The 15643-nt window shown below is 45.9% G+C and overlaps 1 protein-coding gene across 1 annotated transcript in view; it reads left to right on the top strand.

The window, feature by feature from the left end:
- DNAJC3 (DnaJ heat shock protein family (Hsp40) member C3) overlaps positions 1–15643 on the top strand; it is a 401955-nt gene that overhangs the window by 189746 nt on the left and 196566 nt on the right.

Genomic DNA, 15643 nt, shown 5'->3' with positions numbered 1-15643 from the left:
ACCTCACTCTCTCCTCCCTCCCTCCCACCTCTCCCCTCCCTCCCTCCCAGCTCATCCACAACCGATAACGGGGGCTGTCCCTCCCTCCCTCGCGCGCGCCGCCGCCGCTACTGCTCCTCCCGCTCCTGCTCGTCGTCTCCGCTGCTTCTGCTCCTAGCTGCTCTCTACTGCGCATTTGCGGCACGTCGGTCAGGGCTCCCTTATCTAGTAGATTGAAAAGCACTGATCCAAGTACAGATCCCTGAGGGACGCCACTGTTTACCCTTTTCCACTGAGAAAATTGACCATTTATTCCCATGCTCTTTCTTATCTTTTAATTCCCCTCACAAGAGGCAGTTATTGTTTGCTGATTTAAACAGTATACAGGTTTCTATAGCATTTGTGCAAAAAACGCATTTAAAAAGTAGGCATGAACATCTTATGAGGTCTGTTTTATAACCCTTTCAATTTTGAACGGCCTGTCCTAAGGATGCTAGATACAGAGGTAGGTATCCTCTTCCGGAAGGATTTTATTTTTGACTTTGTGTCTTGCTATAGGGATCCATGTGGAAGATTTCTTATTTTGGTGATTCTTGGGGGGGGGTGGAGAAATATACTTTGGTAAGTTTATATGCCCTTAATGTGAGGCAGATCTGAGGGTCATTTATTGCTAGCAGAGGATTGTAATCTCACCATTAATCCCGTTTTGGACAATTCTCAGGACTATAGTTCTTGCGAATAATCTGTATTTAAAACATTTATAGCCAAAGGAAATCTTATTGATATTTGGAAATCTCGAAACCCTAAATTTAGAAAGACCTGGTCCCCTTATGTCTCTTGGTGTACATTACTTTCTACTTAAGTAATTGCCTTTTCGTGATATTTATATTTGAACAACAATGTTGTTGGGTTATGAGGCACATCATTATTAGTGTTTTATGTACCATGTTCCATATCATTGATTTGAAGTTTAGGGCTCTACAGGGGTGAGTGTGGGAGGGAGGGGGGAAGGTTGGGATGGGTGGAAATCAGACAATTACACAAATTTTGCTTCCGTTACAATTATGATTTATTGCTTATTCATGTTTAATACCTTTTCATATTTATGGTACAGAATGTACAGTCGTAACATGGCTGATTATTTTTTGTGCTGATATGTGCTTTTGCCTTGATTTTGTATAACCAAGGTGTTTCTTGTTCCACTTAAACGGTTTAATGGATCTTTTTATACCTTCAGTTTTGTAATGTGTGAGTCTAATAAACATATTAATAGAAAAAAAAATAGACACAGGGCTTGAGGTCTTCGGTAGAGAAGGCTTTTCAAATCAACCTACTAGAGTTGAGGGCAATAAGAAATGCAGTTCACATGTTTGCACCCCTGCTTCAAAGAAAAAGTGTGAAGACACATGGACAACCAAGTGGCCATGTTTTATATCAACAAAGGAGGGAGGGTCAGGTTCTAGGATACTGTGCAGAGAAGCGGTACAGATTCTGGAATGGGCAGAAGCACGCTCAATAACTTTACAGTCAACTTAACTTCCTGGAGGGATTAACATGGAGACAAACATGCTCAGCAGTGGCTTTCACCCCCACGAGAAATCTCTACATCAAAGCGTGGCAAGCAGTCTCTTCGTGCCATGGGGCAAACCATGCATGGACCTCTTTGCAAAAGAGAACAGAAAGCTACCAAGGTTTTACCCCATCTACCCAAGCTCCAGAAGATTTTTGCAAGATGCATTCCTCATTCCCTGGGTAGGGGACTTGTTCTGTGCGTATCCCGCGATACCACTGATAAGTCTAACAGTTCAGAAATGTATCACAGATGAAGCAGATCGCATCCTCATCATTCCAGCCTGGCCCAGACAACCGTGGTATGCCTAACTAGTTCAACTTTCCATTCATACACCAATTTCTTTGGGGAACAGTGCAGAACACCTGACACAGGAGGGGGCCACTCTACTGCACCCCATGTATTCCTCCCTGCAGTTGATGGCATGGAAATTGAAAGGAAGGTATTAAACCACCTCCAGTTATCACCAGGGATCCAAGACATTCTCGTTTCCATCAGGAAGCCATCCACCAGGAAGAATTATGCATTCAAATGGCAGCAATACCTTTGCTGTTGTGAAACAAAGGACATAAACCCATTCTCTTGTACCCCTGAGATGCTATTGAGTATTGACATATGCCGTTCACGACTGGATTGGCAATATAGTCTATCAGAGTACATTTAAGTGCAATAGCTGCATATCCTTTCATAAATGATGGACTCTCCTTTTCAACCCATCCGTTGGTATCACGATTCATGAAGGGACTTCTACGACTTAAACCACCAGTCTCCAAATTTCCAATCCCTTGGGGTATGAACATAAGAACATGCTGTACTGGGTCAAATCAAGGGTCCATCAAGCCCAGCATCCTGTCTCCAACAGTGGCCAATCCAGGCCATAAGAACCTGGCAAGTTCCCAACAACTATCCCATGTTACTGTTGCTAGTAATAGCAGTGGCTGTTTTCTAAGTCAGCTTAATTAATAGCAGGTAATGGACTTCTCCTCCAAGAACTTATCCAATCCTTTTTTAAACACAGCTATACTAACTGCACGAACCACATCCTCTGGCAACAAATTCCAGAGTTTAATTGTGTGTGGAGTGAAAAAGAACTTTCTCCAATTAGTTTTAAATTTGCCACATACTAACTTCATGGAGTGCCCCCTAGTCCTTCTATTATCCAAAAGAGTAAATAACTGATTCACACTTGCCCGTTGTAGACCTCTCATGATTTTAAACACCTCTATCGTATCCCCCCTCAGTCATCTCTTCTCCAAGCTGAAAAGTCCTAACCTCTTTAGTTTTTCCTCATAGGGGAGCTGTTCCATCCCCTTTATCATTTTGATCACCCTTCTCTGTACCTTCTCCATCGCAACTATATCTTTTTTGAGAAGCGGCGACCAGAATTGTACACAGTAATTCAAGGTGCGGTCTCACCATGGAGTGATACAGAGGCATTATGACATTTTCCATTTTATTCACCATTCCCTTTCTAATAATTCCAAACATTCTGTTTGCTTTTTGACTGCCACAGTACACTGAACAAACTATTTCAATGTGTTATCCACTATGACGCCTAGATCTTTCTTGGATGGTAGCTCCTAATATGGAACCTAACAATGTGCAACTATAGCATGGGTTATTTTTCCCTATATGCATCACCTTGCACTTATTCACATTAAATTTCATCTGCCATTTGGATGCCCAATTTTCCAGTCTCACAAGGTCTTCCTGCAATTTATCACAATCTGCTTGTGATTTAACTACTCTGAACAATTTTGTATCATCTGCAAATTTGATTACCTCACTCATCGTATTCCTTTCCATATCATTTATATATATATTGAAAAGCACGGGTCCCTGTGCAGATCCCTGAGGCACTCCACTACTCACTCCCCTCCACTGAAAAAATTGTCCATTTAAACCTACTCTCTGTTTCCTGTCTTTTAGCCAGTTTGTAATCCACAAAAGGACATTGCCACCTATCCCATGACTTTACTTTTCCTAGAAGCCTTTCATGAGGAACTTTATTAAATGCCTTCTGGAAATCCAAATACACTACATCTACCAGTTCACCTTTATTTACATGTTTTATTAACCCCTTCAAAAAAGTGAAGATTTGTGAGGCAAGACTTGCTCTGGGTAAAGCCATGCTGACTTTGTTCCATTAAACCATGTCTTTCTATATGTTCTGTGATTTTGATGTTTAGAACACTTTCCACTATTTTTTCTGGCATTGAAGTCAGGCTAACTAGTCTGCAGTTTCCTAGATCGCCCCTGGAGCCCTTTTTTAAATATTGGGGTTACATTAGCCACCCTCTAGTGCAGTGTTGGAAAAACTCATGCTTCTATCTTTCAAACCCCCTGGAAACTTTCTCTAGGAAGTATCTAACTTGGAAAGTAGTGTTCCTGATCACAGTAACTTCAGTGAGATGAGTTGGTGATCTTCAGGTGCTAGTCCACTATCCTCCTTACTTGCAGTTTCATCATAAAGTCACATTGTGGACACATCTGTCCTTACCAAAAATTCTCAGCTTTTCAACTTAACCAAATGATCGTTACCTACCTTTTTTTCCAAGGTGGCAAAAAATGACAGAGAAAGATTGTTTCTCACCTTAGACTGTAAGAGGGCCTTGGCCTACTACATAAAAAGTACTCAGATGTGAACATTCCAGCTCTTTGTATCATTTATTCCCTGTACGTACCAGGATCAGTCCAGACGGTGGGTTATGTCCCCCGTCCAGCAGATGGAGTCAGAACAAAGTTTGAGGGCGTCACCATAAAGACCAGTGCAGCCTCTGCTGGAGCTCAGTATCTTTCTGACTCCAGCAGATGAGGGTCGGGGGAACCAGTAGCTCCCCCAGAGTGACAGGGCCTAGCATTTGTTCTTTCATTTCTCTCTTTTTCTTCAATATGTCCCTGTCTTTTTCTTCAGCCATTTTGGATCTTTAAAGTTAAAAAAAAAAAAAAAAAAAAGTGTTTCAATTTTTGAGGAGGCGTGTTTCTTTGCTCTGCCTTCTCGCTTCTGTTCCTCTCTACTCTTCCGTTCGGGGTAAGTGGAAAGTTTTTTTTGTGGTTTTCTCTCCACAGGTTTCTTTTTCCTTCTTCTTCTTTCGGTGCCCCGTGGATGCCGGTGGTGCCGGCCGCTCCTCGTGTCGTCGGTGGGTCCCGCAGGCCTTGCCCGCGGGTGTCTGCGCTGCGGCACGGAGGGATCCCCCCGGCGACTCCGGACCCCCTTCGGCGGGTTGTGTAGGCCATCTCAGGCCCCCCCGCGGCACCAGCCCATTGCTCAGGCCCCCCCCCCCCCCGAGGCTTCTTTCCCGGCGCTACTCATGCCGCGGCCGTCGAGGTGCGAGGCCTGCGGCGAGCTGGGGACTCGTTTCACGAGGGAGGGGCTCTGCGATCTGTGCCTCCCCGAGGGGGAAGGCACCTTGCAGTCTTCCGACACGCTGGCGGACCTCCCTCCTCTTCAGCCCGGGTGGCGCGGGCCGGCCACGTCGCCGCCATTGGCGGGAACGGCGGCCATCTTAGGTGGGCAGCGTGAGGCGGACAGGGCTTCCAGAGGGGGGAAGAATGCCTCGGGATAGCTCTCTTCAGAATTTGTCCTCGGAGGGGGATTTGCAGGACCGGGGGTCTCAGGAAGGTCCCTCCCCAGGGACTCCAGTCAGCGCTTCGTTCTTCTCCCCTGAATTTATCTTGCTGATGCACAGGTCTTATTTACAGGGAAGGGGAGACCCGGGAAGGCCCCCCTCCCCCCAAGGCTCCCAGAATTGATGGTGTTTCTAATTGTTCGCCTGATAGGCATGGCTCTGTCCCGGGAACTTCCGCCATACCACCCCGACGTGCTACGGGGGCGGCTTCTTCAGCAGGAGGAGACTCCCCGGACCCCCCGGAAGCACACCCGGATGGCCAGACGGATGGGGACGATCCTCGGGCCCTACGTATTTTTCAAAAAAGAAGAGCTGGACGAGCTCATCCACCATATCATTCAGGAGCTAGACCTCGATCCTCCGCCGGACCCCCTGGCTCCTGTGGCTCCGGCCGTCGCTACGTCCTCTCGGAAAGGGGACCCTTCGACCTAGAGCGAGAGCTTTCCCCATCCATGAGTCTTTCCTTCAGCTCCTCACCAGGGAGTGGGACACGCCCGAGGCGTCCTTGAAGGTCACCCGTGCCATGGAAAAACTCTACCCGCTGCCGGAGGATTTCTTGGATCTCATCAAAGTGCCCAAGGTGGACTCAGCGGTGTCGGCGGTGACCAAGAGGACGACCATCCCGGTCACGGGCGGGATGGCCCTGTGGGATTCGCAGGATCGCAAGCTGGAAACTTTCCTTAAGCGAGTTTTTTAAGTCTCCGCCCTAGGGATGCGGGCCATTATGTGCAGTTCTCATGCACAGAGGGCTAGCTTACTCTGGGTTCAACAACTCCTCACTTCTCAGGATTTGCCACCCGAGGAGGCCGTTCAGGCGGACCGCCTGGAATCTGCCATAGCATACGGGGCAGATGCTCTGTATGATCTCTTCCGAGTAATGGCGAGGTCCATGGTGTCGGTGGTAGCTGCTCGACGACTCTTGTGGCTACGGAACTGGGCGGCGGATGCATCCTCCAAGTCTAGCCTTGGCTCCCTCCCTTTTCGGGGCAAGTTTCTCTTTGGGGAGGACCTGGATCAGATCATCAAGTCGCTGGGGGAAAATTCGGTACATAGACTTCCTGAAGATAGACAGCGCTCCTTCCGGTCTTTTCCCTCAGGTAGAACCAGGGCGCAGCGGCGCTACAGATCTTACCGACAGCCTGGCTCCCGCACGCAACCGGCTAGGTCCCAGCCCTGGTCTCGTTCCTTTCGCGGACGTAGGCCCGCACGAGACGGCTCCGGGCAGGGGAACCTTCCCGCAAAGTCAGCTCAATGATGCCAGAGGACCCCACTCCTCACCTCCCCGCATCGGGGGATGCCTCACGGAGTTCTTCGAGGAGTGGGCAGATATCTCCACAGACCAGTGGGTGGTGGAAACCATAAGGGATGGTTACGCTTTGGAGTTTGTCCGCCCGCCGAGGGACAGGTTCATTTTTTCCCCCTGCGGTTCGGATCTCAAGAGGATGGCGGTCCAACAAACGCTAGACCGGCTGCAGGAAATGGGGGCCATAGTTCCCGTCCCCTTCGGCGAGGTGGGCTTGGGCCATTATTCCATCTACTTTGTCGTTCCCAAAAAGGACGGTTCCTTTCGGCCCTTTCTAGATCTGAAGGAGGTAAACAAATCCCTGAGGGTCAGCCGGTTCCGCATGGAAACTCTTCGGTCCATGATTGCCGCAGTACACAAGGGAGAGTTCCTTGCCTCCCTGGACCTGTCGGAAGCGTACTTACACATCCCCATCCTTCCGGCTCACCGGCGGTATCTCCGCTTCAAGATCCTCGGACAGCACTTCCAATTCAAGGCTCTACCCTTTGGCTTGGCGACCGCCCCTCGGACCTTCACAAAGATCATGGTGATGGTAGTGGCGGCCCTTCGCAAGGAGGGTGTTTTAGTGCATCCCTATCTGGACGACTGGCTGATTCGTGCGAAGTCCTTCACACACGGTCAAACCTCAGTGGCCAGGGTCGTGCAAGTCCTCCGTTCACTAGGCTGGGTGGTGAACCTCGCCAAGAGTTCCCTCGTGCCCTCGCAACACTTGGACTTCTTGGGAGCAAGCTTCAATACCAGGCTAGGCATGGTGTTTCTTCGCCCGGACAAGGCCCAATCGTTGAGGGAGCACGTGCGTCTGTTTTCTGCCTTGTCGGAACCCACCGCCTGGAATTATCTGCAGCTCCTGGGAGTGATGGCCTCCACCATCGACATGGTACCCTGGGCATTTGCACACCTGCGACCGTTGCAGGCATCTCTTCTCTCCTGCTGGAAGCCAGTCTCGCAGGAGTATCAGGTGATTCTGCCTCTCCCACCATCTGCCAGGGAAAGTCTGGATTGGTGGCTGGTACCCTCGCATCTGGCTCGCGGAGTCTCCCTCATGGTCCCCAATTGGGTGGTGGTGACCACCGATGCCAGCCTCGTGGGATGGGGCGCCGTCTGCGAACGAAGCACCACGCAGGGGGCTTGGACCACTTCGCCTCCGTAGGCGTCCATCAATCGCCTGGAAACAAGGGCAGTACGCCTAGCTCTTCAGCGTTTTCTCCCCCTGGTTCGACACAGGGAGGTGAGGATTCTCTCGGACAACACCACCACCGTGGCATACATCAATCGGCAAGGGGGGACAAGGAGCAAACATGTCTCCCTCGAGTCAACACCCCTGATGGAATGGGCGGAGTGCCATCTCGTCCGGATCGCGGCATCTCACATCGCCGGAGTAGACAACATTCAGGCAGACTACCTGAGTCGACAACAGCTGGACCCCGGAGAATGGGCTCTCTCCGAGGCAATGCATCTTATCGTCTGCCGTTGGGGGACTCCGCACCTGGACCTGATGGCAACTTTCCTCAACGCGAAGGCTCCGTGCTTTTTCAGTCGCAGGAGGGAACGTGGCGCGGAGGGCGTGGATGCCCTAGCCCTTCCATGGCCTTCAGATCAACTGATCTATGTTTTTCCTCCTTGGCCTCTGGTAGGAAAGGTTCTCCGCAGACTAGAACATCATCGGGGGCCCGTAATTCTCGTCGCCCCGGAGTGGCCCCGTCGTCCTTGGTTCGCAGATCTGCTTCAGATGACTGTGGACGGCCCGCTTCGTCTGGCTCACCTTCCGCATCTTCTACACCAGGGACCGGTATTTTTCGAGCAGGCAGAACTCTTCTGTCTTGCGGCTTGGCTTTTGAACGGCGCCGCCTCTGCCACAGAGGCTATCCGGAGACAGTAATCTTAACTATGCTGTGGTCCCGTAAGCCTTCCATCTCTGTGGCCTATGTTCAAGTCTAGAAGGTCTTCGAAGCTTGGTGTTCCGAACGAGGGACCCGACCCATGGGGGCGTCGATCCCGATGATTCTTCAATTCCTACAGGATGGCCTGGATAAGGGTCTCTCCTATAATTCGCTCCGTGTCCAGGTGGCAGCGCTGAACGTCTTGGTGCAGAAGGACTGCTCTCTTTCTCTCCAGCCGGATATCGCACGTTTTCTGAAGGGCGCTAAACACCTATGGCCCCCAGTCAGGGACCCTTTCCCTTCCTGGAGCCTCAACTTGGTGCTGCGGACTCTGTCGGGCTCACCGTTTGAACCACTTCGCGGGTCCACTATTAAGGACCTGACCCTCAAGACGGTTTTTCTCGTAGCCATCTGTTCTGCTCGTCGCATATCGGAGCTACAAGCCTTGTCTTGCAGGGACCCGTATCTTCGTTTCTCCGACTCGGGAGTCTCACTTCGTACGGTGCCTTCCTTCCTCCCGAAGGTGGTCTCGTCCTTCCATTTGAATCAGACGGTGGAACTCCCAGCGTTCGCTCCAGAGGAATCAAGGTCTCTTCGTCATTTGGATGTCAAGCGTGTTCTGCTCCACTACCTGGAGGTTACCAATGACTTCCGGGTATCCGATCACTTGTTTGTTCTCTGGTCAGGTCCGAAAAGGGGATCTCCGGCATTGAAGACGACCATTGCGCGCTGGATAAAAGACGCCATTTCATCAGCTTACATTGGGGCGGCCCGGAACCCGCCTCTCGGCATTGCAGCTCACTCTATGCGCGCTCAGGCGGCGTCCTGGGCGGAAATCCGCACCGTCTCTTCTCAGGAAATTTGCCGTGCGGCGACTTGGAAATCGTTGCACACTTTTTCCAGACATTATCGGCTACACCTAGCGCCGCAGACCACGGGTCACTTTGGCGATCAGGTACTCCGAGCAGGTCTCTCAGGATCCCACCTGGATTAGGGAAGCTTGGGTACATCCCACCGTCTGGACTGATCCTGGTACGTACAGGGAAAAGAAAATTATTACTTACCTGCTAATTTTCGTTCCTGTAGTACCATGGATCAGTCCAGACTCCCACCGCTCTGGGTCTTTCGGTTCCTGCTCGGGTGCTTACGTGTAGCTGTCATTCTGTCTTTTCAATTTCTTTGCCTTTTACTTATTGCTGTTCACAGCTCCTCACAAGTTGGTTGTTTTGTGGCCTCATTGGCCGTTTCCAGTTCTATTCGTTGTCTGTTTTCCTTCATGGTTACAGTTTTTGATCCAAAATGTTGCTTGATCTATTTGAGCTTTGCTATTCGTTATACTGAGCTCCAGCAGAGGCTGCACTGGTCTTTATGGTGACGCCCTCAAACTTTGTTCTGACTCCATCTGCTGGACGGGGGACATAACCCACCGTCTGGACTGATCCATGGTACTACAGGAACGAAAATTAGCAGGTAAGGAATAATTTTCTTATCCAAATGCACCAGGTTTGCCAGTAGCAAAGAGGACTTTAGCTAATTAGATAACTCAGTGCTTTCAGTTCTGCTACTCAGTGCATTCTGACCGGCTGACAACCTCAGTTAAAACTCAACAATAAGCCACTGCAGCTTCTATCGCACATCTGTACAATATACCTTTGGACATTTGCAAGGTATGTACATGATCGTCTGTCCTTACCTTCATGTCTCACTACTCTCTCAACCAACAATCAACTTCAGATATCTTAGTAGGATCAGCAGTGTTACATATCGCTGGAGCTCAAGGCTGTACAGAACTTCAAGTTGCACACACAGCAAATAATGAATAATCACTACTCTGTCGTTCTTTAACGATCTGGTGACTGTGTGTGCATGAAAGCAAACCTAAGCTGGGAACTTCCAGAGAGCATGGCTAATCTAGTCTGCTTATCAACAGGAGAAAAGAGCAAGTTTGCTTACCGTAAAGAGTGTTTTCCATAGATAGCAGGATGAATTAGCCATGCGACCCCGCCCTTCTCCCTGTACAGCCTTTCTTTATATCTTGCACTTTACTAGTCATCTTATCAACTGAGGAGAAGAGGTAATCATGCGGGAACAACTGTGCATGCGCACAGAGCAAAGCTCTGTATTCCCACTGCCCCATGCCTCCCAGAGGACTTCACCCTGAGAGCATGGCCAATTCAAACTACTATCTACGGAAAACACTGTTTATGGTAAGCAAACTTGCTTTTAAATAATAAAGGTGAAATGATATAACTTTGAGGGACTCCAGCCTTTATCCAAATAGGAGAAGAAAAATGATCTACTTGTACCAAATATGAATGATTCTGCGGAAAGGAAGCAATCTTATAAACAAACTCCACCTTTTTAAGACCCACTTTCAGACATCTCTCTAATACAATATGATATTCTACCAAGTCAAATGCACTAGATAAATCCAGTAAAACTAGAAAAACAGATTGACCAGAGTCGCACACCTAAAGGCACAATTAGCTTGTTCGGTATTAGGGTGTGTTGGTTGTGAACCTCGCTCAGCTTTCCTGTGTTTTTTGTTAAATTTTTTTTCCCCATTATGTCCTTTTCTGCCTTCATTTCTATGTTTAGAAGGGAGGCTCTGGAATGAGGGGGTCATAAGATGAGGGTGAAAGGGGATAGACTCAGGACTCACCTAAAGAAATATTTCTTTACAGAGAGAGTGGTGGATGTATTGGACAGACTTCCAGTGGAGGTGGTAGAGATAAGGACAGTATCTGACTTCAGAAAATCATGGGATAAGCACAGAGGATCTATAAGGGAACTGAAGCACTGAGTAGTTGGTGCGAATGGATAGACTAGATAGGCCTTATGGACTTTCTGCCATCACATTTCTATATTTCAAATGAGTTTGATTTCTTTCAAGTGACCATAGTAGTAGATATGGGGGTACAGTATTTATAGCCTATTTGATTTTCAGTAAAGTCTGTGACACTGTCCCACATAAACTAGTAAGGAGAAAGCTATTCTGGGAACTGGAAGAACAATTTATAAAGTGGATGAGAAGCTGATTGAGCAACAGGACCAAATGGTAGTAATTGAGATCTATTGTGAAAAGAGAGTCGTCAGTACCAGGCCTGGTTTTCTTCAGTGTCTCTTGTATCTGTTTGCTACTAATATTAAAATTTACAACACAGACATGCCTGAAGGGATAAAAAAAAGATGTCAAATTGGGAAATGATCAAGATGCAAAATCATGCATTTCAGATGCGGAAATCTAAGGGGGCCAAATGCCTTATTTGAAGGTGAACAACTAATTGTCATTATACAAGGAAGGGAGACTTTAGTCATATCTGACTTCATAGCAATTGGGGAAGCTAATAGGTGGATACATAATGGGAAGTGTCACTAGTAGAGCAAAGGAAGTAATATTTCTTCTCTACAGTTTCTGGCAAGATCCCTCCTTGAGTACTCTGTTCGGTTTTGGAGACCATATTTGTAAAACGACAAGGAGAGGCATCTCGGAGACAGGCAATCAAAATGGGGTAGAGAACATGCCATAATGGGTCAGACCAAGGGTCCATCAAGCCCAGCATCCTGTTTCCAACAGTGGCCAATCCAGGCCATAAGAACCTGGCAAGTATCAAAAACTGTCTATCCCATGCTACTTCTCCTGCAAGAACTTATCCAGTCCTTTTTTAAACCTAGCTACACTAACTGCACTAACCACAACCCCTGCAACAAATTCCAGAGTTTAATTGTGCATTGAGTGAAAGAACTTTCTCTGATTAGTTTTAAATGTGCCACATGCTAACTTCATGGAGTGCCCCCTAGTCCTTCTATTATCTGAAAGAGTAAATAACCAATTCACATTTACCTGTGCTAGACCTCTCATGATTTTAAACACCTTTATCTAATCCCCCTGAGCAGTCTCTTCTCCAAGCTAACCTCTTTAGTCTTTCCTCATAGGGGTGCTGTTCCATTCCCTTTATCATTTTGGTCGCTCTTCTCTGTACCTTCTCCATCGCAACTATATCTTTTTAGAGATGCGGCGACCAGAATTGTACACAGTATTCAAGGTGCGGTCTCACCATGGAGCAATAGAGGCATTATGACATTTTCCGTTTTATTCACAATTCCCTTTCTAATTCCCAACATTCTGTTTGCTTTTTTTTGAGATCTCAATTTGTTATCCACTATGACAACTAGATCTTTCCTGGGTGGTAGCTCCTACTATGGAACTTAACATTGCATAACTATAGCATGGGTTATTTTTCCCTATATGCGTCACCTTGCACTTATCCATATTAAATTTCATCTGCCATTTGGATGCCCAATTTTCCAGTCTTACAAGGTCTTCCTGCAACTTATCACAATCCACTTGTGATTTAACTACTCTGAATAATTTTGTATAATCTGCAAATTTGATTACCTCACTCATCGTATTCCTTTCCAGATCATTTATAAATATATTGAAAAGCACGGGTCCCAGTGCAGATCCCTGAGGCACTCCCCTGCTCACTCCCCTCCACTGAAAAAATTGTCCATTTAAACCTACTCTCCGTTTCCTGTCTTTTAGCCAGTTTGTAATCCACGAAAGGGCATCGCCACCTATCTCATGACTTTTTACTTTTCCTAGAAGCCTCTCATGAAGAACTTTGTCAAACGCTTTCTGAAAATCCAAGTACACTACACCTACTGGTTCATCTTTATCCACATGTTTATTAACTCCTTCAAAAAAGTGAAGCAGATTTGTGAGGAAACTCTTGCCTTGGGTAAAGCCATGCTGACTTTGTTCCATTAAACCATGTCTTTCTATATGTTCTGTGATTTTGATATTTAGAACACTTTCCACTATTTTCTCTGGCACTGAAGACAGGCTAACTGGTCTGTAGCTTCCCAGATCGCCACTGGAGCCCTTTTTAAGTATTGGGGTTAAATTAGCCACCCTCCAGTCTTCAGGAGGTTACACATTTTTACTAATAGATCTGAAATTTCATTTTTGAGTTCCTTCAGAACCCTGGGGTGTATACTACTAGTCAATTTGTCAGTCAGGCCTACCACATCTTCTAGGTTCACCGTGATTTGTTTCAGTCCATCTGAATGATTACCCATGAAAACCTTCTCCGGAACGGGTATCTCCAACATCCTCTTCAGTAAACACCAAAGCAAAGAAATCATTTAATCTTTCCATGATGGCCTTATCTTCTCCAAGTGCCCCTTTAACCCCTTGATCATCCAATGGTTCAGCTGACTCCCTCTCAGGCTTCTGCCTCAGATATATTGTAAAAAGGTTTTACTGTGAATTGTTGCCTCTACGGCCAGCTTCTTTTCAAATTCTCTCTTAGACTGTCTTATCAATGTTTTACATTCAACTTGCCAACACTTATGGCCTGCACTGTAAGCCATACATAGAAACTGAAGGATATAAGATGTACCTTTGGAAGCAAAGAGAAAATGGGAGATACAAACATTTTAAATGTTTAGCATATTTCTGTAAATTACTAGAAGATAGTATTCATCTCCATAGAATGAAAAGCTGAAAATCAATAAGAAAATATTCATTCAGCAGGTAATGGACAACCGGTACCGATTTTCCAGCAGAGGTTATAGGCAATGCTCCCTCCAAGGAGTGACCTAGATATATGCAAACTTTTTCATGTGAGCAACAATTTTTGAGCACCAGTATTAGTGTTGCATTTCTGTATATAGCACGAAGAAAAATGTATGTGAGCAACTGTGTAAAACCTGTGATGCTCCGAAATGTATGAGTAATCGCTCACACGCTCAGCTTAGAGGGAACTCTGATTATAGGTTGATAGAATTCATGTATGCATAGGGGAGAGAGAGAGATTATAGTGCTGGAGGGAGAGAGAAGACAGGTTAAATAAGATCCATGAAGCATAATAGATGGCAATAAATGAGCAGACTCAAGTGGTCCTTTTCTGCCAACATCTTTTTGTTCTTGCTGTTCCCCTCTACCTTCTACTTACTGCAGGTTTGTGTGTTTTGTAGCAAATATAAACTTTAGATCAGTTTAAAATTTCACATTTCTTTATTTTTATTTATTTATTTAAATTTTTTTCTATACCGTCGTTTAGTATTGCACCATCACAACGGTTTACAGGGTGGCACGCATATATATATTTGATTAAATTCTTACTAACAAAGTGCCAAAACATTTAACGGTAACAATTTTCATAATCTAAGGTATATAGTGTGAGATCTGGATCTTGTCTTTTATATGATTAATAGGAAATCATACAATAATTGAACTTTAAACTGCGTGTTTCTTAAATTATTCTATAATGATGATGGATATACAATTATGCTAATAGGGTGACTGTAGCTTTGTGTAGCTGTTCATTCGCGTAATCCTTTAAACTTCTTCTTCCCCATTCATATTGTAGAATGCTTTTTTGAAAAGCCATGTTTTTAAACTTTTTTTAAAGCTTTTTAAATCACTTTGTAATCTTGTTTCGAGTGGCAATGAGTTCCATACTGCTGGTCTGGCCAAGGAAAGGGCTCGTTCTCTAACTTGGGTAAGTTTTGCTGTCTTGACTGAGGGGATGGTTAGTACAGCTCTGTTGGCTGATCTAAGATTTCTTTGTGGGATATGTAAGCGTAGTGCTGTGTTTAACCAGTCTGCTTTTTCTTCGTTAATCAGTTTGTGAATTGTGCATAGTGTTTTATATTGCACTCTTTGTTCTATTGGCAGCCAGTGTAATTCGGCCAGTGTTTGAGTGATGTGTTCCCTTTTGTTTTTACCAGTCAGTATTCTGGCAGCCGAGTTTTGTAATATCTGAAGAGGTCTTATTGTTGAGTATGGTAGTCCCAGAAATAGAGTATTGCAGTAGTCTGTGCTGGAGAATATAAGTGCTTGTAAGACTGTTCGGAAGTGCTCTTGGGTGCAAATACGTTTAATCCCCTCAACAATGTAAATCTAAAGTAAGTGTTTTTCCAGATTATTTCTCTTTAATGTAAAAAAAAAAAAGTGAGAGATTCTTTATGAAAATAAGCAGTATTGATGCTTCACATTGTAAATCTGAGTTTGCTGTTTTGGCCATAGACCAGGGAAGACTATATTTTTGGAAAAACAAGCATATAAATTTTTATTTTGTAGGAATCATTTCTAAATAACCTTTATTTTTAAATGAGGGGTTTTTTGGGGGTTTTTTGTTTTTTAATTTTAGGTGGTGAGAGCTAAATGTATTTATAGCTTTATATTCCCAATAGGAAAGCCTCCAAAAAGGAGTTCAGGTATACACATTTTAAGTGTTGTGTCCCTGAATTTGTAATTATGTACACTATAATC

Source organism: Rhinatrema bivittatum, chromosome 5, assembly GCF_901001135.1.
Source record: "Rhinatrema bivittatum chromosome 5, aRhiBiv1.1, whole genome shotgun sequence".
NCBI classification, from domain to species: Eukaryota; Metazoa; Chordata; class Amphibia; order Gymnophiona; family Rhinatrematidae; genus Rhinatrema; species Rhinatrema bivittatum.
The sequence above is the reverse complement of the archived record's forward strand: the minus strand, read 5'-3'. Positions and strand labels throughout refer to the sequence as shown.